Raw genomic sequence first — 8,035 nt, 5'->3', positions numbered from 1 at the left:
TTTTTTTTTTTTTTTTTTTTTTTTACTCCACCCCTTCATCCTCTTAAATTTTTTTTCTTGACCTCTCTCCAACAAAATGTAATGCTTCTTCCAAGGATCGTCCAATCATGTTTGGTTTTGGTTTTTTTTTTTTGAGCTCTCCATTCTGGTTTTTTTTTGGGTTTTCATTTTTTGTTTTTGTTGGTTTTTTGGGGGTGGGAAGAGGTGTGCAGATCTCTTTTAAGTTTGAGGTGTGGAGGGCTTGAGCAGGTTATCCTGATGACAAGTTTCCTTCAGAATTATCTCTTTCAGTAAGCAGAATGTAAATCCAATGGGGGGAAAAAAGGAAAAGCAATATCTTGTCCTTTGACTCCTACATTATTGTGTTTTTTATAACCTACAGGGTACTTTACTCCCCCCCAACCTTTGAATGTTACTTCAGTACTTCCAACTCTTCCTTTTAATTCCCCCCGCCTCAAAAAAGTATGTTTAGTTCTTCCCAATATTTTTGAGTATGGCTTTTTCCTCCATCTTTTGCTGAGAAGGGCGGGCTACTTTACCATACCTTTTCACTCTGCCTGGGCTGATCTTTTTGAATGCTTTTTTTAAATACTCCTCACCCAAGCTGGTGCTACACTTCTTAACTGACTGAGAGGAGGGTTTAGAGTGGTCTTTGTTTTTTTCTTTTTTTCATTTACCCAACTCCCAGCAGACTTCTGCCAGAGTAAGAGCTAGACCTGGTGTTGGCAAGAGTAACGTTGTAAAAATATGAATCCTGAGGCAAGACCCTTGCTTTAAAAATGGGTGAAATGCTGTAGGGCTCATTGAGAGTTAGTTTTATCTGTGTTGTTGGGGTGGGAAAAGTGACTGTGACCACCTTTACCAGCTTTGATCACATAAAGCAAGCACCTGTCTCCAGATAAATTTGCTACAGCTACTAAATCTGTGGTGACAAATCTGAGATAAGGCAAGGGTTGAGGAAACCAGGCAGCAAGGCTGAGAAGGCAAACATGAATCTGACCCTAATCACATAGCTTTGCAGGGGTCTCCTGGATTTGCTTGGGATTGGCTTGGCTTGCCGTGTTTACGTGCTCCTTCGGGAGGAGGTGGTTAAGAACTGCACAGTTTGCTCCTTTGAAGATTCTTTTCCCCTTTCCCCGTTCAGTGGTAACAATGCAGTTCTCCTCTTGTGAGAGGGTGTTCATGGAGCACCGGAGAAAGTGGCATATATTAGAGCATTTTATGGGTTTGGAAAATAGGCTGACTGGCTTCTTCCTAGTACTGTAACCTCAAAGCTACAGTAAACTCTACTAAGCTCTGCTTTGCATCCTTTCATGCTTTGTTTGCGTGAATATCAGTGCTCCTTTCTATGCACTGTTGCCAGCGATTTTATGTATGCCAATACAAATACCAACTTGAGCTTGGACTCTTCAAGCACCTGGGAAAGTGCACTGAGCTGAGACACCACCAACCTGCCCCATTCCCCAAGTAGATATTGAACTGCATTCCTTTCCTGTTTGTTTTTTAAAGTTTAAATCCACATCTTGAATTCATCTGCTTTGAAATCCTCCAACCTATAGTGCGCATTGCAGCATACATCTGGTTAGTAGGTGCTGTCCAGTCATTCAAGGGTGACTTGGGAACCAAGGATTTCAAGATGGGAGTTGTGGTGAGGCAAGGGACGGCACCCCTTATTGCACATTATGTGGTCTTTGATACCCGAGGGGTGACTATACAAGCTGCTCCAGAATTACTCCTCCTTTCCCAGAGGCATGTAGAGTTTGTTGGAGTGCATCTTGACAGACCTATGCTGGAAAACAGCTACTCTTATTTGCTGGGTTTGCACTAACTGAGTCTTGGGGATGGGCAGATCGCTAACAACAAAAGCCCCTCTGCATGGCCTGAGCACCTGTGTTTGCAACACTCAGTGGCAGACTCTGGCTAGAAAGATGCAAACGGTTTCCTTGGCCAGAGGCAGCCTAGTTTTGCCAAAAGCTTACTTTTAGTGCTGCTAGGACCTGCTCGCACTGGTTATGTTGGCAGTTCCAGCATCTTTCTAGAAGGGGATGTATTGAAGCACAATTAGCTTGTCATATGCCAACATAGTTTCCCTGGCCATCTGTAGACCAAACCAAGAGAAGTATGTGGAGGGAGAGAGATAGTATTGTATACGAGGATGTTTGTGCAGCACAGCTGTAACTCAGACCATAGCTGCCTCTGGTGCCAAGCAAAGTGCTCTTCATTCTTCTAGAACTAAATGGTAAGTGTTTGGGTTGGGTAGATGGGTGTGGGGATATGAACTCTTAGGATTTGCTGTTGTCGTAGGCTTCCACAAATCGGTGTGTTTCACAGACAGTTTTCCTTCAGGTTTAAAAGTATGAGTCTGATGTCTGAACTTACTTGGATTAACCTTTGTTTCTGTCTCTTTTTGCTTTGGGCTGCCATCATTCTATGAATGTATCCCTGAAAACAATTTTTAAAGCTCCTATTCTGCAGCAAACCTGCCTCATTGTAACTTCTGATAAAATGTTTTGTAGGAGGTGGAAGAGAGAGTAACCACAAATACAAGACTCCTTTTCCCAGGCTATTAATCCTGGAAAACGGTTGTTGAATCTTGAACACAAGGTTTAATCTAAATCTCATAGAAAGCTGTGTTCCCTGTACATGGATAAGGGCAAGTGAAGGTCAGTAGTTCTGAATGACAAACAGTTGTATTTTATTAGTAGATCAGCTGTGTTGAGTGTGGGAAGAGAACGCTGTTATCTTAGTGCTGTTACCCAGAGACACTGAAAATCGCGTGAAGTATGGGCTTATTGCAGAGAACTTCAGTTACTTTGTTTGTTGCTGCAGCAGGACCTCCTTGTAGCTTGAAAATAGCAGCTTATGAACAACTAAATTTTTTTTAAAAGTTGGGAGTTTCAGTGGAAAAAAAAACCCACCAGCACTTCCTGTTCTGGATGAAGATCTAGCAAGAAAAATGTATGCGACTAACAGCTTTAGAGTGTAAATTGTGTATATATGAGTTATTCCTGAATCTCTGCAACTGGTTTTGTCATACATTGGTTGAAGTATGAAGATACTATCTACAAAAAGACTCCTACTAGAGGAAACCATGGTACAGGGGAAGAAGAATCATCCAGGAGAGGTATCCCTCATTTTTGGGAGGGGGAAGGGAGAGATTTTATTTTGTCTATAGAGAAACTGGCTGAGTTTACATAATGCAGCTAATGGTTAAACCTGCCAACTAAATATGACATACTGTTAAAATTGAAACAAACTTATGTGATATTTCGTTAATTCTTGATGGTGCCCTGTGTCTAGTAAAAATTTGATCCCCCAAATTGTTTTATTCTCCCCCATGTTGTAATCCAGGGTCAGCTGCTATGCACAAAGTCTGTGTTTTGTAAAGTGTTTGCTGACTTGGATGTTTCTTTTGAATCTGCAACTGCTTTCTGATTAATTTGGCTAAGACCACCCCTGGTCTCTTGAGTTAAGATTTAGTCAAAGATATGCTGTATGCAGTTTACAGATGCATTCTCAATGTTACAAGTTAAGTTGCAGGGGGAGCAAATTCTTTACAATAAGATGGTCCATTTTTAATCTATATCATTGCCCTTGTTATACATCAGGAGCATGTTTTTGTTTTTCTCAAACTCTTTAGAAATACTGTTCAGAATAAACATGCACTATTTGAGTTATGTCATTTACAACTTGTCATGTGCATTTTTTTTGCAGTCCAGCTGTTTCCCTCTGAAATCAGATACAGAATATTCCTCAGATGCTTCATAAACTGTGTAACTCGGAAGATTTCTAACATGAATTGTGAGTTGGGCTGCTGTGATGAATGCCATGGGTGTCTGACAACTGAGGAGAGTGGGGTCTGTTTGTTTTCCCTGAAGTTATGAGCCTTTTCTCAGAAATCCTCTGCCTTATGGGGTGGGGGGGAGGATAGGAAGAGGAACTGTCCTCAAATATTTTTGCATTGACTAGTGAGCAGTCTTGAAACAAACAGACCAGGCATCAAGAACTCTGTGTTTTGGGCTTTATAGGTTAAATACTTTGAAGTGTTCAACTTAATTGCTAGCTATTGCAAATCTTGACAACAATCTTTGAGAAACTATGGTCTGTACCTGTAAAAGTAACTGGTCTTAAGATGCAGCGAGTACTCTTCCATACTGACTTTTCTCAGAAAGGTATTTAAGTAAAACTCATCTCTCTTTTTAACTATTCAGTCTCTTTTGTTAAAGCCATTTTTTGTCTGTAGCTTCTTTCTGCTCCTCTCCTGCTTTGAAGTGCCATTTATGAAGTGATAAAGTTGCACTGTGGTACAGTTTCTGGGGAAAAAGAAATGTTACCCCGAATATTCTATAGCATATTCTGTGTTCATTAGGATAGTATGCAAAAGCAAATCTCAGACTATGAAACTTGACTGTGCTCTTGAGCTGCTGCTACCAGCTGTCTTCCCTGACCTCTGCTGGAGGGCCTGGAAGGCACAGCTGGAGATGAATTGCTATCAGGAGTGCAACCTTCATCACTCTGGCCTCACCAGCAGCTGCAGAAGCTGGAAAACTTTTGCTGCAGCTGTTCTCCAAACCACTCGGCTTTTATTGATCTCTGTCATGTTTCTTTCCTTCCCCACCCTCATCCCAGTCACATCTCTAACAGCCTGTACAGTTTTAGACGATTCAGTTACTCCTTTACAGGGAAACTAGCAGATACCCCTGATGGTTTGTGTTGTCCTTTCCCAAAGCTTTGGTGGTTCTACAGGCAGTTCCGTTCCCCTCACTGTATTCAAAACTTGGGTATTTACGGGGTCCTTGTAATAACTTAAGGTGTGCTGTTATCTTTTAGTTACAACAGTTTGCTTTTTTTGTTACTGAGATGATTATTTAAAGAACATTTACAATGCCAGGATCTAGTAAGTGAGTAGTAAGTTAAGTCATTCACTTCACATGAAAAACTGGGATTGTTGGTTTTTTCCCCAGTGTGTACATCGCCCTGTTTACCTGTGCTGAATATAATTTGCTGTTACAGTGCCCAGTCACTCAACATCAGAAGGTTCACCTGTCATTCCTCATTCTTATTACCTTGACCAACCTCTAGCAAATTTTCACCTCACTACTTCCTTTTTTAAAATACTGTTGAGGAGCGTAGACCCCAGCACAAATCGTTTTTGACTTCACTGCTGACCTCCCACTAGTGTGAAAACTGATCTTTTATTCTATGCGCTGTGATTTCTCTTTTAATCAGTTCTCTATCCTGCGAGGATACTATCCTCTGATCCTGTAGTAGCTTAGATTACTTAAAAGATCCCTGTCCAAAATTTCTTATCTGCCTTATTTCTATTTACCAAACCAATCTGTCAGCTGAGTGTTGTAATCTGTTTCTGGCAATACTACTTTTCTTCCCATAGGGGTTCTCCAAATCTATTCAACCCATCTAGTCCAGATGCTTTGTATGGGACATGAGATTGTTGCTCACTGTTGCCTATGTCCTTTTCTCTTGCCCCTAAAGAGGCATCAGTTAAACCAGATGATGGAGAGGTTACCCTATCCCTCCCTTTTTATCCTGCCTTCTTTCCTCCTCCCTGGTGCTTTAGTACTGTAAAAGCATTCAGTTTTACTACTGTTTTGCCTAAAGGCTTTGTGGCAACACCATCTCCGGCTCCCAGGCTGGTAAGTGAGTTGCCAGCTTTCTCTTTCACTTGCTTGCATGTATATGACCCATAGTCCAAGAAACTCCTGCACCCGGGGAAGGGCGCACTGACTGGTCTTCTGATCGCCTTTCTATCAGCTGCTATATCACATCATACAGACTTAGGCCATTACTGTTCACTAAATTACTGAATTCAAACCTGCATTACAGCCAAGTAGTATGCCTTCATTCCAAAAAATGCATTCAAGCTGTTCGTGGTTAAGACTATTTAAAATAAAACTGCAGAAACTCTTCCTTTTAACCTGTCACACTACCAGCAAATCATCTCATCTAGTCAGTGTAAAGCTTTTCTAAATATTTGTGCAAAACCTGTTTAGTTCGGGGGTTTTTTAAGCTATCTTGCCATATAATTGCTAGTCTATATTCCCTACCAGATACAGACTAGTGATGTTCAACAATTTCCTGTTATATATGATTTTACCAGTGGAATTTTGCCTGCTGCTGGATTTTTGCTACTGTATTTCAGATATCTAACACTGTACTGGTAATCTGAAGATTTATGACCTCAGACACTCCAGGGCACAATAGGATGGCAGAAGGTAAACTTGGTTCTGCTGCTTTGGACAGGGGGTGCCTTTTTAGTGAAAATCTTCACTGAAAAAGCACACTACTGTTTAAAAGAAAAAAAAAAAGTAACTCAGTTTATATTGGAATAAATTGATGGAGCACAGGTATTTCAGATTTCATGTGTCACATCAGAACTAAAAAAAATGAACAATGAAAAAGTGCATTTACATTTATACTTTACGTTGTGAAGTTGCTATTTACAGTAACTTTACAATTTCTCTGCAAAAACAGCTAGGGCCTTAAATTTCTTCACAGCTGGCAAATGGCTCTTCCACTTCATGTCAGCTGCAAGATTATTTTGCAAGCAGCAGCAATTCAAAATGAAATGTTTTGGGGTTGGGTTTTTTTTTTTTACATCTAATTGCTACTGTGACTCATTTCAGCTGCAGAGAAGTTCTTGGGCACTGCTTCAGAAACTTGTCCCTGCTCTGTATTATATAATATTTTAGGAGGGTATATGAACACAAGATGCTTTCTGGGGAAAAAGGCATCTATGTTTTCTATAAAACCTAAACATCACAGCTCTACCTCTTTAGGTTGTCTCAGGGAGAAGAGGCTTTGCAACTCCAATATCACCTACAGGTGAGCAGAGGTACGAAGTACTTGTAAATATGTTTGAAAACAGTTCCAGAAAGTAACTGTTGCAGAACATCTGTGGAAGGAAACTGTTGAGGCTGGAAATGGGAAGCTACCTAATTATGACTAGTAATTGAATTAGAGAGGTGTTAGCAGGAAATACAAACTTGGGTAGTGGGGAATTGGTAATGATTCAGAGTCCCTAATTTAGTGGGAAAGAAACAACACTTTTCTTAAGCTCTGATTTAATTCACGAGGAGAAAGATGGATGAAGGGTCTTACTCCCTGGAACTAAATATAAGCACAGTGTGTCATAAAGCTCGTATTGAAACAAAGGATTCTGTTAAAGAATCAGTAATAGCAAAGAAGTAAGAGTCACAGAAGTTTGTTGGGCTCCTAATAAACAGCTAGCTGCTATTTATGGTTTGGAAAATCTTTAGCCAGCTGCCTTTTTTTTTTTAATCTCAATTCCTTTCCCGAACTTTGGTTGGAGGGGAAGCAGGGCAGTATTTCAATGTATAAATGGTTATTATCAATGAGGTCTATCCAGCTAAAAAGGAGATGGGCTTTGTTCGGATGATTCTCGGCACCTGAGCAGCCGAGTTCAACGTTCAGCCCCCCCCCCCCCCCCCCAGCCACTTCGCAGAGCTGTCTTTTTAAATGACATCTCCGTCGTGCCGCTGTTCTGACAGAAAAAGATTTTACACCTGGAAAAAAAAAAAAAATCGTATACACGGTTATTTTCTACCTGCCGGCTCTGGAGGGTCCCGTGTGCTGTTCCGTCACTGAGCTTTATTTAGCGGCCCAGAGCTGACCCAGGGCCGCAGCCGTTCCTCTTGCCGCCGGCGGGTCGGGCTGCGGCACCGGGCTAGGAACGAGCGAGGGGGACCCCGCGAGGCGGGGACTGGCGGGCGGTGAGGCGGGGCGGGAGGCTTCTAACCGGCCGGGGAAGGGGCGGTTTAAACCGGCGCTGAGGTAACGGCGGCGCGACGCCGAACATCGGCGGGGCCGCTTCCCCTTTAAAGAATTTCTGCCCGCCTATCGCCCCTTCGTGCTCTCCTTCCCGCTCCTCTCATTGGTCGGCTGAGGTGCCGGTCTCCGGCAGTTCCTGTTTCGGCCACCTCAACTTGTTGACGGTTCGCACGCCAGTCTCAACATCTCTGGCCTTCGATTGGGCCGCCCCGCCAATGTTTGTTGT

This window comes from Aptenodytes forsteri, unplaced genomic scaffold (assembly GCF_000699145.1).
Source record: "Aptenodytes forsteri isolate BGI_AS27 unplaced genomic scaffold, ASM69914v1 Scaffold216, whole genome shotgun sequence".
Taxonomy (NCBI): domain Eukaryota; kingdom Metazoa; phylum Chordata; class Aves; order Sphenisciformes; family Spheniscidae; genus Aptenodytes; species Aptenodytes forsteri.
This window is presented reverse-complemented; position numbering follows the sequence as displayed.